Source organism: Cryptotermes secundus, unplaced genomic scaffold, assembly GCF_002891405.2.
Source record: "Cryptotermes secundus unplaced genomic scaffold, Csec_1.0 scaffold286, whole genome shotgun sequence".
Lineage (NCBI taxonomy): Eukaryota > Metazoa > Arthropoda > Insecta > Blattodea > Kalotermitidae > Cryptotermes > Cryptotermes secundus.
The window spans coordinates 725,083-740,958 of record NW_019736399.1 but is presented as its reverse complement, the minus strand read 5'-3'; the positions used below and the strand labels follow the sequence as shown (position 1 = coordinate 740,958).

Sequence of the window (15,876 nt, the reverse complement as noted above, 5' to 3'; positions counted from 1 at the left end):
CCACCCTCTCCAATAACTAACTAACTAACTTCGCCGACAAGCGGCGGTAGCTCGGTCAGCATAGTTCGCTTGCGGACTACAGGCCAAGGAGTAAAATGAAAGAGAAGCTCGTACGTACCAAATTTTGGAGCCCAAGTTTTTCTTCTTCCGCAACATGTCATAATAGATTAATTTATTTAAATGGGTAGGGCGTGTAACACGCATGAAGATGAGTCATGAGACAGTAAAATGTGGTAATGAGTCCTGCGGTACCCATTAACAGGAATGACTGTGCTGGCGAGACCAGAAGCGATTTACCTGTCAGGCCAGATGAATAGAGACCACTTATGAGACTTAGGCTAGATAGAGGATTATTCTAAAATGGATCTAAGAGAGCTTGGGTGGGGTGATGTGGTCTGGAGTGGCCTGGCTCAGAGTACGGACCAGTGGAGGGCTCTTGTGGACACGGTAATGAATCTTCCGGTTCCATAAAATGTTGGGAAATTATCGGGCAACTGAGCGAGGGGCTGCTTCTTAAGGTCTCTGCTGTCTGGAGTTAGTTTAATTTATTTCACAGCGCTTTTATGTACCGCTGGCGGTGTTTGTGTGAGTAGTAATGACCCTTCGGCTGCCGTAAAAGCCAGGCAATTTCTTCGCCAGGGTAGTAACTGCCAGCTTATCAGTAGATCTCTTGGCCCATGAAGTTGCTTAGTTAGTTCTGTATAGTCACATGTACAGAAAACAGAATGATGAAATAGAGACTATTTGTTTTAAGGTTGGTAGACCTGTGAAACGCCGGTCACGGTAGCCGAGCGGTCAAAGGCATGTACTGTTTTCGCTCGCTTGGAAACCGGGATCATGGGTTCGAATCCCACTCAGGGCATGGATGTTAATTTGTGTGTGTGCGTTTTTCTGTGTTTGTGTACAGGGAGAGGCTTTGCGATGAGCTGATCACCCGCCCAAGGAGTCCTACCGAACATGTAAGCTCTAGGAAAACCGAAGTGAACGGAGAAGTTCATGGAGGTAGGCCTAGGCCCACTGGGGCTGTAGAGCCAGGGGAAAGAAAGAAAAAAGACCTGTGAAACATGTCGTCTGCCCTCATAATAGAAATTTTGAAAACTGAAATTATTCATTATCGGTTATGTTCTCTTTGTACATTCTTCAAAGTCTTGATAGAAATTTATCCTGCACTCAGATAACTTAACTAAACATTACACGCAATTCCTGTATATGCACCGAATATATTGAAGGATGATCCAGCGTAATAATGTCCTGTATATAATTAATTAAATTAAATATTAATTATATTCCTGGCAAAACAATACATCTTCCAGAAGGTGGAGTTCGCTATCTAGGTCGACATGCTTCGGCGTATTATATGTGCCATCTTCAGGTCTGTTTTATTAATAATTATTCTTTCACGTACTTAACGTAAATTTGCCACGTAATCCAAATGCATCAACCGGTGACTTAACACTTAGCTATTTTGCTAAATTTGTAGATATTGAACGTTTTATGTTTTAGCAACATCACTAAATATTAACCAACAGACTAGAAACCAACCCAGTATAGTACATATTATATATAGTGTACAACACTCGGTTTTTATGAAAATTTACGCTAAGTACATGGTATAGTAGGGGCGCGCGGTAGCGTAGTCAGTTGAGGCACTATGCTAAAAGCCGGAAGGTCGCGGTTTCGATTCCCGATAGAGTCATTAGATTTTTTTTTTCAATTTACATAATACTTCCAGCCGTACTATGGCCCTGGAGTCGACTCAGCCTCTAACAGAAATGAGTACCAGGAATCTTTCTGGGGAGTAAAGGGCGGCCGGTGCTTGAGGCTGGCAATCTGACCGCCATCTGTGAGCCGATTTTCTAGAAACTGTGGGATCCTCGACGTCTCAAAACTCTAAGGACCTCCACAGCCTGTTACAGGGGGATAGTTTTACCTTTTACATGATACCGTAATTTCAACTAAAAACCAGATCTGAAGATGGCACACATGTGCCGAAACATGCCCTAGATCGCAAATTCCATCTGCTGGAAGTAGTGTTGTTGTGAGAACAATGTAATAAATATTATAATATATTATAATATAATATAATTATAATTATCTATAGCGTCTTACGCAACAGGCTTGGATGGAATGTGAGGAGTATAGTATTCCTTCCCCCCACCCTATTGGTAAATTCATTCTTTTTTCATTTGTATTTAGGCTATTCTCACATTTCAGTTAGCTATGCATCAACACTGTAGTTGATGTATCAAAGCAATCAATCACCGGACCGCATAGCCTAGATCTGTGTTTGACGCGTCAAAACGTTAACAATGTGGAGGGAAGTGTTTTTAAGGCTGCGTTGTGTTTACTGCAGGAGCATTGGTGCAGATATTGTTCAACAGAAAATATTTAGACGTTAAATGGAAACGGAAAATCCGTCCTGAAATAACATTGTTTCCAGCTGCGGTGAAACACCTACCGGTAAACTATATATGCTTGGTCGTAACGTTAATTAGAATTTGCGGGCCGTTATTGGTTCAGATACTCCGCTATAGACCACTGTTGCTCTGAATTTCGCTGGGTAGAGTACAGAACTTTTGGAATTTAGTAGTAACGCTATATCAAAGTTTCCTTGTTAATTATCTGGAAACGTGTTTGCTAGAAATGGGGACTGAAGAGAGAACAGACCTTACAACTTGTTCTCGTAATTTGACACACAAAAGATAAAAGTTTGTTTTATATCAAACTGACTCTATGGACTAGAGTAGTTTTCTACTTTAAGTGCCTATATCCTGTATCAGAGTGTACTATGTAGGCTCTGAGGTTGTGACACCGGTGGTTATGAAGAGTTCAATCGACTGGGATATAACGCCTTTTAATCCCTTGAAAGTCAACCGACAGGCACTGCTTGCTACCTGCTTCACACTGATTTCTTGATTTTACCCTGAAGATGGAGGCAACATATTCTTGCGAAACATCAGTTGACATTCATATCCAAGAATATAGAAAACTTCTGAGTATTCTATATCCATCAAAACAAATTTTCAGGAAAGTAGGTTTGAGGTTATGGAATAAATTGTGTGTGACTTAGAACAAAATATAGTCTGCAGTCCCATTAGGAGGCAAGGTGATGAGATCAGAAAAATGCATTGTCCCAGTCCCATCATAAAGAGAAGACGGGACACAGTGCTGCTCAGACGACAGCACTGTGTACTAGGATATCAATACGAACTGCTCCTAGCTGAGGGCATGTCCCCTTAAGCTTGCATTCGGGAGATTGGATTTAGCAGGTGGGAGAGACATTGATTTGGTATTTGTAGTTTATTTAACGATCTTGTCATTAAGTCAGCTTATTGGGCCTCAAATGTCGAACACAGTGGCCGCGCGGTCCCAGGCACAAACAGTCCTCGCTCGCTCGCTCGAAGAGATATACATAAAGACATATCAGATCTGAGGTATTCAAGTTGGTAAAGATTAATATTGTGATCTTCGAGGTTATGATACCGTATAGTCTGGTACCTGATTAACAAATTTTCTGATAAATATATTGTAACCATGAAGAAAGCCGTCTTCTGGTGTGTGAGCAGTGTAGATATTGTGTTAACCGACGCTTCGGTGGAACGTATCGCCTCCATCTTCAGGGTAGAAGACAAGAAATCAGCGAGCGAACCAGCGTGAGCAGGTACAACGCTGGTTTGCTCGCGGATTTCTTTTTGTCTTCTACCCTGAAGATGGAGGCGATACGTTCCTCCGAAACATCAGTTAAAACAATATTTACACGACTCCACAGCCCAGAAGACTGATTTCTTCATAGACACTACCGCGAAAACCTCAAATCTTACATATTGTAACCAACTTCGAGGTAGGATTTGTCTTCCTCTTCATGACGCTACTACGCTAAAGATAGAGGTACTATATTCTTCCAAAAAGTCGGCAAACCTTTACAAGTATATACGGTGTCATAGATAACGACAATATAAATTCGGTTCACTGATTTATTCGTTCTGCGCTCTGCGTTTAGTGATTTTGTGTTACTCAAAGTGGCGACTTATTCAGTCATTTTGTACTATTTTATTCCATTTTTAAAAACTAATCGTAGGGCAGGGCATTTAACACATGTCTGTCTAGTACTGCACTCACTCTCTGTCGTGCCATATTTTTTGCACACCGTTTGTAAATCTCTTTAACGGGTCGACTCTAAGAATATATGTTTCCAGATGAGTGGATCTGTTTGAATGGCTGCTGTCCCAACTCGAACTGACTAGTGATGGAAGGGTCAATTCCTTTTTAGCAAGTGTTCAAGTTATTTTAGATCCTCGCCTGTTGCTTTGCTTCCTCTTACGAAGCTCAGAACGTCATTCGCTATCTCCTAGTGCATTACCAAGTAGTAACAGCGGCGAGATGTTGATATATGAATGTTTCTTTACATCTCGAAAAACCCGAGCGCGAAAGTCGTACTCCGAAACTAGCGCCTCAGTCCTCATTCATAACTCACTCCCTTAGCCGATGACGTAGCACAGGTTCGTTACGTTTTATTTCATATAACATACTTAACATAACGTGGGGCACACGGTAGATAGTTGGTTGAGGCACTATGCTATAATCCGGAAGGTCGCGGGTTCGAGTCCCAATGAGAACATTGGATTTTTCTATTTACCTAATCCTTCCAGCCGCAGTATGGTCCTGGGGTCGACTCAGCCTCTAAGAGAAATGAGTATTAAGAATCTTCCTGAGAGTAGAGGACGGCCCGCGTGTAAGGCCGACCTCACCGCCATCTGTGAGCCGAATATCTAGAAAATGTGGGAGCCTCGACGCCTCACAACCTTATGGTCCTCCACAGCCTGTCTTACAGAGGTAGCATTATCTTTTATCTATATGAGAGAGTAAAAAAGGAACTTACCCATTCATATGCTAGCGCCATGTTGCTGTAAGGGCTGCTGTATTTACAGAGATCAGTGTTAAGGCTAATGTAAATTTTCCCATGTGGCCATAAATGAAACAAAAATTCTCTTATGTAATTATTCCCATGTGGACAGTATTAATGTGTATACAGTATACATGTAACAGTTACACAGCTGTACACAGCCCTGCAGGCTGCATATTTCGGAATACTTGGCTTCAGAGCTTACGATTTATGGATTCCCGAAAATTTTAAATAAACAACAAGCAAGAAGTTCTATGAGGTAAACGCCTACTTTCCTTTCATTACAAATTGATGGTTGCCCTCGGCACAGACAGCGTAGAAAACACCGCGTATATTGTATTGTTGCGTGTGTACATGTTGCTGTGGGAGTGTGTTTACCGAGCCGTTGCTCATCATCGCCCGTATTTTCCTGCTCCACTATTCCGGCTTTCAAGTGTCATGTCACATTTTTCCATCCTTGAGACTGCTCAGTAATTCAATAAGCTGCAATTTTTGTGTTAAGGGGAGGGAACTGAGAAGTAAACCGCCGAGATGCCATAACATATCACAATATATGCACATAGTTTCATAATGACTGGTTCCAGCTTTCAATTCTTTTACGGGGGCTTACAGGTACAAACACATAGACGCAAATCAAGGTGGCCTCATAAGCCTATTTTCATTTTTCAAGTAAAGGAAGTTGTCTCTGTAACGGGCCATGGAAGCCTACAGGGTTGTGAGACGTCGAGGTTCCCCACATTTTCCTGACAGTCGGTTCACAGATGGTGGGGAGGTTGTCATTCTTATGCGCCGGCCTCCCTTTAGCCCCAGGAAGATTCCTGATATTCACTTCTCTTAGAGGATGAGACGACAACAGGAACATAGTGCGACTGGAAGGATTAAATAAATTTTAAAAAAATCCTATGATCTAATCGGGAATCGAATCCACTACCTTCCGGCTTGTAACATAGTGCCTCAACCAAGTATATTTTCCCATATTACCAATGTATTGTAATTGCTTAAAGGTGGGTGTGCTATGAGTTTATTTTCGTAAAGATATAATTTTTTAATACTCTATTGTAAATTATTTTCGAGGAATCAATTGTGGCATAATTGAAGTATAATCCCATCATTTACCTAGAGAGATTAAGAAAACCCACGAAAGACCTAACTTAGGACAGTCGTAGGTCGCGGGATTTCGAACCTAGCACTTCTCAAATGAGAATCTATACTGCAACCTCTAGACCAAATTGCTTGGCCAATTCTTCTGTCTGTCTGCGCTTAGGCACAATGTCCGTAGAGGAGACATATTTGCTGGTGTTGCTATAGACACCTGCAGCTATGTGGAATTTTATTTAACAGTTGATGAGAACGTCCGCTGACCGGAAGTACTTACCCAGCGAGCTACATTTGATCAATAATTCGATTTGGAACACAAATGTACTAGACCATAAGTCGATGAACTCCAGGAATGTGTTATTTATATTGACTAGAGTCCGCTGTACGGCGATAGAGAGAAACCCTGGTGAAAGAGGACAATTCGTTCCAAGAGATGTCCATTGTTATTAGAATTAAATGTAATTAACTGGTACAGAAATAAGCTGACAAAAAAATCAGTATCGTATGAAGAGTTCTACAGTACATTCTGGGATGTGATGCTAGGTCGGTTAGAAGTTTACTGACGTTTCGGAAGAACCTACGTCCTCCATTTTCAGAATGGTTTCCTGTTTGCGTGTTTGCCTTCCCGGCTTGCTCTTTGACACTGAAGATGGATGAATGGGTGTTCAGCTGAAACGTCCGTATACTTCTACGAGAATACACCACGTCACAGCGCAGAATGTGGTAAACTTCATAGCCATGCGCCTTGAGAACCACCATTTTCAGAGAACTAATTATAGTTTAATATCTTGCCAGCAGAATGCAGGACAGAATAATACAAAACTCCGTGGCCGCAAGCGAACTATACCGACCGAGCGACCGCCGCTTGTCGGCGAAGTTGGTGCCAACATTAGCGGATAGAGGGTGTCGCGTGGCCAGCGCAACGAATCCCCACGGCCGTTAATCTCGGTTTTCTAGACCGGAGCCGCTATTTCCTTGAAATAGCTCCTCAGTTATCCTCACGAGGCTGAGTTGACCATGTTGCAGACCCACTACTTCTCAGAAAATCTGGTAGCGCAGAGAATCGAACCCGGACCTCTGGATCTGTAGCCAGGAACTCTGACCACTAGACCATAGAGGCGGTCACAGAATAATAGCACAAATATATCATCGCTAAAAAAACCCCAACAAATGCGGAAAAATCCAGATACTTGGCAACAACAGTAACAAAGCAGAATTGCATGAAGATAAAATTGAATTCAAGAAAACCCACACTAATTTAAGGTCAGTTTTCAGATCTTTCCTGTCTTTAAAAGAGATAAATATAGAGAAACAACGCAACAGAGGATCTCCTCTTGACCTTCCAGAGCAGTTCAATTATAATTGGTCTGCCGCATAAAATTCGCTTCTGACCTGAAGTTACGTAACCTGTGACGTCAACAGAATGGGTATAGAAACAACAAAGAGTTCGATAGGAATCGATTTATTCCAAATCGGAGTTGTAGTGAATGATTACATTCGCGTTCTTTTTTGTGTTTCCCTTTGTTGATGCTTCCTGTTGACTGGCCCTCCCCCCGCTACCCTTTCTCCTGCATGCCCGGATCCGAACGAGCTCACGAAACATTGCAGAGTTCGTGTAAAAATTTAGCCTGTTTTTCTGCAGCTCCGTAGTGTTGTGTAGGATGAACAAGGAATTCCAAGCTCAACTCATGAAGCTTGCTTTGCCACTACTGAGATTTCTAGACCTGTTTTCGTCTTCTTGCTTTGACACATTACGCCCTCTCGCCTATTCCTATTTCGGAATTATTCTGAAAACTATGAATCTTACAGACTGTTGATGAGATTCCTTGGATGGGGGATCAGCCCGTGGCAAGGCCGCTGAATACACAGAACAAGACGGACACTGACAAAACCCAGACATATAAATTCATGATATGTTGGGATTTTGGACTTTATCCATCGTCCTGGTTTTTAAGATAACAAATAAAAACACGCCAGTCCAGTGATTGAGGCTAGCTCTTTCTAAGGGACCCAACTGAATAGGTGTTTTCCTTCACCTGAGGACGGAAACAGATCCAGTTTCCGAAACGTCGTGTTTTTATTTGTTATCTTAAAAACCAGGACGATGGATAAAGTCCAAAATCCCAACATATCAGTGTGTTATACACCATCGTCAGAATCCTATAGTAACTACTTATATAAATTCATGCCTCTAACGGGATTCGAAGCCAGGATCCCAGTGTTAGAGCGACGGAAGACATTGCATGCCTTAGACCGCATGATCCACTGTTATCAGGCTTGCTATTGCAATGTTATCTCTCTCTTTTGGATGTTAATTGGATAGAAGTTATTACTTGAATACAGATTCTGTATGCACTAAATTCGTTTGATAAGAAAATATACAAAAAGCCGTTACTGAGTAACGGATTCGCAAGCATGTTCCCACGGCAAAAATTTAACTACAACAATGAGGAACGGTGTTTTCCATGCGGTCTTGCCGTGATGTTGTGGGACAAGCTGGGAGCTGCATTTAGTCAGTGAAGTGGAGTGTGTTGGTTGGTGAGCGAGCTGTCGGATAACAGCTGGGGCTCAGTGGTTGTGATCCGTTGCGTGAGAAGCTCGTATGTAAGACCAGGGAGAGTTCAGGGACGCAGAGGATGGAGAACGTCGGCAGTTAAAAGCCGCTATCAAGTAACGGCTAGTGAAAACTTGACTGTGGACACTAATGTGTGTTTGTATGTAAACTGTAGTCACGCGCTGTATAAAAAGTCCAATAAATCCGATTATCAATCCAAAACCAGTCTATAGTCACACTCAATCACGTGGCAGTATATTAATTTTTAATATAAATATACTAAGAATCCGTCAATGAATTGCCTGCTCACCGCCAAACGACACACTTTAAATTATATTAAGTAAGATGGGCATCAATTTCTTCTCTTGAAAATGAATAGATCATGTGTAATTTGAAAAACGACGGTCGTTGAAGGAAAAATACACCTTCGCCCACTGCCGACACTTAGAACATGACTTGAGTAAACTTGTTACTTACATCAGGGAAATGAAGAGAATTCCCAGCTGCTGCTGTTGCAACGATTTCAATGCATAATTAATAGGAAGTACCCTCAGCGCCGGACTCAACCCACTGCGTGTTTTTGTTTGCCTCGTTACTCCACGAAACGCTGAAGAGAAACAGGTGTAAGTCGTTATATCGCTTCCGCTTAAAATTCTTCTTACTTATCTTGATTCAGTGTTTGTTATTTAATGACGCCTTCTCAACTACATATAATATACAATACAATATGCAATACAATATACCATACAATACAAATATATATAATATACAATCCTAGGCCGCGCCATAGCTCAAGCGGTCAGTCACTGGCTTCCCACCGCGGCGGCCTGGGTTCGATCACGGGTCTGGTCAAATGGGATTGTGGTGAACAAAGTGGCGCTGGGGTACGTTTCCTCCGAGTACTTCGGTTTCACCTGCCAATCTTCATTCCACCAATTGCTTCACAATCACCCTCACCTATCATCTGGGGCTGGTACAATAGGCCAGAAGTGGCCGCAGTACAAGGGACTGAGTCCCACCCCACTAGCAATAAAAAAAGAGGCGTTATATCGCTTCCACTTAAATTTCTTCTTATCTTGATTCAGTGTTTGTTATTTAATGACGCCTTCTCAACTACATATAATATACAATACAATACAATATACCATAGAATCCTAACAATAGGATGATTATAGAGTTCTCAATTAAAATGAAAGTAGAAAAAATGTGGCTCTGTCTGGTTTTGGTTTACTGGGTGGGGTGAGACTGAGGTCACTTGGTACTGTTGGACCCACTGTTGGACCCACTGTTGGACCCACTGTACGAGCCGCGTGTTATAGATGAATATGGTGCAGTAAATGGAATGAGATTTGACAGGTGAAACAGAAGGACTCGGACGAAACATGTTCCAGTGTCACTAGTCCACCATAAATCCCACTCTGATGTGGGTACGGCTGAAGAGACCCGAGAACCACTAGTAGGATTTTAATTAATTTTGACATTGCGGAGCGTTAACTAAAATACAGCAACTTCCCACTTTTGATTAAAATCGGACAAATTTAAAGGATGCTTTACACGAAGACCTATGCACTCTTCTACGCTCATTTCCTGCGTAACTTGCTCAATGTTCATGGGAGCGAAGAGTATTTCATAACAGAACTTGTAGAAGAAAATGAAACATATTTTATATTAAATGTACCTTTTCAATAATACTTACAATTTACGAGATAATTAATCCCCCCAGAGAAAGCGACAGCTGTGCATACGTTTCCTAACAAGTTATTCGTTGCGAGCATTAGACCTAATTTTGGGGGGCAAGATATAGAGTAGTTGGTTGAGGCAATATGCTACATGCTGGAAGGTCACGGGTTCGATTCCCGATGAGTTCATTAGTTTTTTTTTCAGTTTACTTAATCTTTCCAGCGAAAATATGACCTTTGGGTTGACTCAACCTGTAACAGAAATGAATACCAGGAATCTTTGGGGGGGGGGAAGGGTGCGTAAGGCTGACGTCACCACCATCCATGTACTGACTATCTAGAAAATGTGGGAACCTCGATGTCTCACAACCCTATGGGCCTCCACGGCCTGTTACGGGTATAGCTTTACCTTTTTTGCCTTTACGCGCAGTTTCTATTTATTCAGCGCGCAGAAAGTTACGCCTGCTTTAATTCGGCGCATTTCAGAAGGAAGAAGTGAGAAGCTCTGGGGTCGAGTGGGGAGGGACCTGTTACTCAGCCCCCCATTTAATCGGGACCGGAGTGTATTTCCCCGGGGTATAAGAGCCTGGAGCGTAGCACTGACTGCCCGTACACTACGTGGAGATTTACCTACATGTCCCCTACACCCCTTTACGGAGCTTTGCTTACATACAGACATTAACTTTTAACCTTTTAATTTTAAGATGAAACCAATATCGCATCAGATTCCTCAGTGAACTTTTTTTTTAATTCGTTTAGTTGGGGGTGGAGTCCGGCTGGGTCCACTCGGCACGGCGGCCACTGATTGGCCTATTGTAGCCTGCCCCGGGTGATTATGATGATGGAGAATTTGTTAGAATGAAGATTGGCAGGGGAAACCGAAGTAGTCGGAGAAAACCCGTCCCAGCGCCACTTTGTCCACCACAAATCCCACTTGACCAGACCCGGGATCGAACCCGGGCCGCCGCGGTGGGAAGCCAGCGACTAACCGCTTGAGCTATAGCGCGGCCCTCAGGAATGTTGCTCTAACTGTATATTAGCGCGTCAGACCGTCTCACAGCGCCTAGATGTGTCTTGTGAAAAATGAACTTGCTACACAAATCGTTAAGAAACTTCCCGTTGCTTTTATCACAACTCTTTCTTCCTGTGACGCTAACTTTGTGAAACTTTGTACAGACGCCCTCTTGAGAAAATTAATTAAAAGGAAAAATAACGGTGAAACTCTCCGAGAAAATGAACTGGCCGTCCAGACCTGCAGAGTGAAAGTTCTATGTGACATGTAATGGAAGTTAAGCTCTCTGCTATGTTTAGTTCACATTTGGTGTTTTAGTCGTAATATGATTCGTAAGGTAAAAGTAACTGCACTACGCCATGAAGGCGTATGGGGGAATGGATGTCTTGTCCTCGGTACCAATTGGAGGTGAGAGGCTTGCTTCACGCCCCCGTCGCATTACCCCCTTGGGAAGAACCCCCAGATATGAAGGGTAGCTGAAAATATATTTAATAAACAGTCGCGGACAGCCAACATGGGGTGGTCTTCCAGTCTGTGGGTTGGATGTGGGGCTAAGAACTCCTCGCCGATAAAAAATAAGCTTGTTACGAAATGTCACGAAGGGCCTCGGAACTGGACGGATTCTTTGGATAAACGGTCAAAGCTAAGAAGAGCTAGTATGGAGTGTGTAGCTAGTCGCTATATCGACTGTGCTAAGATTCGTATCAGGGGCACACGGTAGCGTGGTTGGTTGAGGCAATATGCTACAAGCCGGAAGGTCACGGGTTCAAATCCCGATGAGGTCATTGGATTTTTTCAATTGATCTACTCCTGCCAGCCACACTATGGCCCTGGGGTCGACTCAGCCTCTAACGGAAATGAGTACCAGTAATATTCTTGGGGGGGAAAAAGGTTGCCGGCGCGTAAGGCTGAGAACCTTGCCACCATCTTTGAGCCGATTGTCTAGATAATGTGGGACCCTCAACGTCTCACAACCCTATGGGCCTTCACGGCCTGTTACAAGGATACCTTTTACACTATAGTATCGAGAAATAATATTCGATATCGATTCAGAGTATCATATCGATAAATCGCATAATTTCTTGGTGACACAAAATAATTGTTACATGTTAAAAAGTACTAGGTACAAATTAAGTACAACATACTAAGTTCATCCATTTCCGAATGTTTGGGAAGAGGCTTCCTTTCAAGATTATGAAGAACGAAATTATGAATAACCGTGTCATAAGCGGAATTCAATTAATGGCCTATGTAGTGCTCAAGGCTTAATTTTACGTGGTATGTTCAAATACTTTTTGAACACACCACGTATTATTAAAAAATTTGAATTACAACTTGCGTTGTAATTTATGTCAAGTCAAGGAGGATGAGGTGGGGGAGGGCATGTAGCACGAATGGGAGAGAAGAGAAATGGGTATAGGATATTGGTGGGAAAGACAGAAGGAAAGAGACCACTGGGAAGACCAAGGCGTAGGTGGGTGGACAATATTAGAATGGATCTTAGAGAGATAGGATGGAATGGTATTGATTGGATTGATCTGACTCAGGATAGGAAACAGTGGAGGACTCTTGTGAACACAGTAATGAACTTTCGGGTTCCATAAAATGCAGGGAAATTCTTGAGTAGCTGCAGAATTGGCGGCTCCTCCAGAAGGGCTCAGCTGCATGAGTAAGTAAGTAAGGAAGTTGTAATTTATGAATCAAATCAAAGAGGGTGAGATGGGCAGGATATGTAGCACGAATGGTGGCGAAGGAAATGCATATAGAATGTTGGTGGGAAAACCAGAAGGAGAGACATAAGTGGGTGGGTAATATTAACATGGATCTGAGAGAGACAGGATGAGGTGGTATGGATTGAATTGGTGTGGCTGAGGATAGGGACCAGTGGTGGGCTCTTGTGAACACGGTAAGGGACTTTCAGGCTCCACAAAATGCATGGAATTTCTTGAGTAGCTGCACAAATAGCGGCTTCTCAAGAAGGGACCAGCGCCGTTGAGTTAGTTAGTTATAATTTATGCGTAATTAAGACAATTTTTTTTTTCAGTGGTTCTTATAGTCCATTCAGGACCCTGGACTCGTATTCAGTTCCGTAATAATTTTTCGCGGTGGGTAGGACTCCTTGGACGGGGGATCAGCCAGTCACAAGACCTCTACCTAAACGCAGGACAACATAAACAGAATAAACGCATACACACACCAAACATCCATATCTTAAGTGGGATTCGAACCCTAGATCCCGGCTTCCGAGCGAGCGAAGACAGTACATGGCTTAGACCGCTCGGCTACCGTGACCGGCTGAATTACCACCTAGTATTTTAATAATAATTATTTTCATGCTCCTACCTACGACTTACAAGTGTTAATAAAACAAATATACAAAGTTTCAACTACATTACTTGAGAAATGTTCATAATATGACTGTCTTTTTGAAAGCATTTGTTTTGTAGTGAGTTACGTCTAACTGAAGTGGTAGCTAAAGTGAGGCAGTTTAAATCTTGAGCAGTTGTTTAAAGACACGAATGGAGCTGCGACATGAGACGAGAGAAACAATAAGACAGAGAGATGGAGAAGTGAAGGCTACAAATCTCTGTACTAATTCACTCTAGTTGCTCATATTGTAGCACAGATGAAAGTAAACAAAAATAACTACATTACACTGATCAGAATGGAGGGATGGGGAAAGGAAACACCCTGTACGTTCGCTTGCAAAATTCGCCGGTATCGTCAGTGTAGTTACTGCTGTATTTCTTCAACATATCTCCAAATCAGGCAAATTTCGCGTAATCCCGACGTTTCATGAGTTTTTGAAATTTAACTTTTTAATGAAAACTGAAAATGTTTTAAGATTACTTTCTTCTGGTATGGGACCGCCTCTGTGGTCTACTGGTCAGAGTTCCTGGCTACAGATACAGAGGTCCCATGTTTGATTCCCGGCGCTACCAGATTTTCTGAGAAGTAGTGGGCCTGAAACGGGGCCCTCTTAGCCTCGTGAGGATAATTGAGGAGCTACTCGAATGGAAAATTAGCGGCTCCCGTCTATAACATCGAAATTAACGACCGTGGGGATCCGTTGCGCTGACCACGAGACACCCTCTATCCGCTAAAGTTGACACTAACTTGGCTGACAAGCGGCCGTAGCTCGGTCGGTATAGTTCGCTTGCCGACTAAATCCACGGAGTTTCTTTCTCCTGGTATGTGATGCCGTGTATCTAATCTATATTTGCTGACATAGGAAAGGAAAGTACTGCCTCCATCTTCAGGGACGAGGATCAATCCGAACAAGCGATCAGAAGGAAACAAACAGATTTCAAGTGTTCTACATGACGTCACCATATGGAACACATCTCATCGGTTCTTATACTATGTCTAAAACATGTTTTATGTTGCGTCATCATCAGATAGTGACGTAGTTCATTACATCTTCGTTAGAAAGTTACTGGGATTTATTTTGGGCACGAGATGGAAACCCAAATCTCCATACTGGAGATATGGAAGGCTATTCTTCCGTTATAAATATTGTATCTTGCGTATTTTGTTCCGTAAGGTTGCCTGCTCACGTTGTGACGTACTCTCAGGAATATTTGAGACAGGCAATGAGAGCTGCATTGGAACTGAACGCTCTTCGCAATGTAACGTATGTCACTCTCCTGCATATTTATTCATTTTCTTGCCGGAGCAATTTAAGTTGGCACGGAATTACAGCAACAATGATTTGCATATGCTTAAATTGAGTTTGTTGTTTTTGGGGGGGGGGCAGAAAGCGTCAGGGTGTTCCTTATTACTCATACTTGGAGTCAGCTAATAAACTTTCCCTCCTGGAAACAGCCAACACTGCAGCATTCTGAGATGTAGAACTTCTTGCCTGAAAACGAATAATGAGTATTTCGTGCTTCGTTCTCTGATACCACGGAAGGCCATCTATCTTCAGGCTCACGTACCATGGAAGATGTTTTCTTAACACTTAGATGCACGAAATTCATCTAAATAATGTTAAAAAAATCGGTTCCTTTTTCATAGAAAACACGCAGCTTTTCCGTTACGAAGGCCAAGTGGTTAGTACGATTTAGAGAAATAATATATATTTATTCAGAGAATCATACCAAAGACATTCGCAAAATAAAGATATCTTTAACTTTTGGCTGTACATATAATTAAAACAAACTACGTTTCCCGTAGTCTGCAAGCTAACTATATTGACCGAGCAACCGCAGCTTGTCGGCGAAGTTAGTGCCAACTTTTGCTGATAGAGAGTGTCACGTGGTCAGCGCAACGGATCCCCACTGCCGTTAATCTCGGTTTTCTAGACCGGAGCCGCTATTTCCTTGAAATAACCCCTCAATTATCCTCACGAGGCTGAGTGGACCCCGTTCCAGACTCACTACTTCTCAGAAAATGTGGTAGCGTCGGGAATCGAACCCGGCACACCTGGATCTGTAGCCAGGAACTCTGACCACTAGACCACAGAGGCGGTCATACGTATAATTAACACATTTATATGAATTGTTCATATAACGAATGGATTTTGTAAGCAATTCAATGTAATGAGTGTGTAATGTGGATGTCACACTGAAATGTGGATATTCAAATAAAAGAATGAAAAGCACTTGTTTTCTTAAGAAATATTTAACCA

The 15,876-nt window shown here is 42.5% G+C and overlaps 1 protein-coding gene across 1 annotated transcript in view; it reads left to right on the top strand.

Moving 5' to 3' along the window:
• Positions 1 to 15,876, top strand: part of LOC111869832 (RNA-binding protein Musashi homolog 2) — a 389,564-nt gene that overhangs the window by 32,770 nt on the left and 340,918 nt on the right. The gene's annotated exons all lie outside the window — the stretch shown is intronic.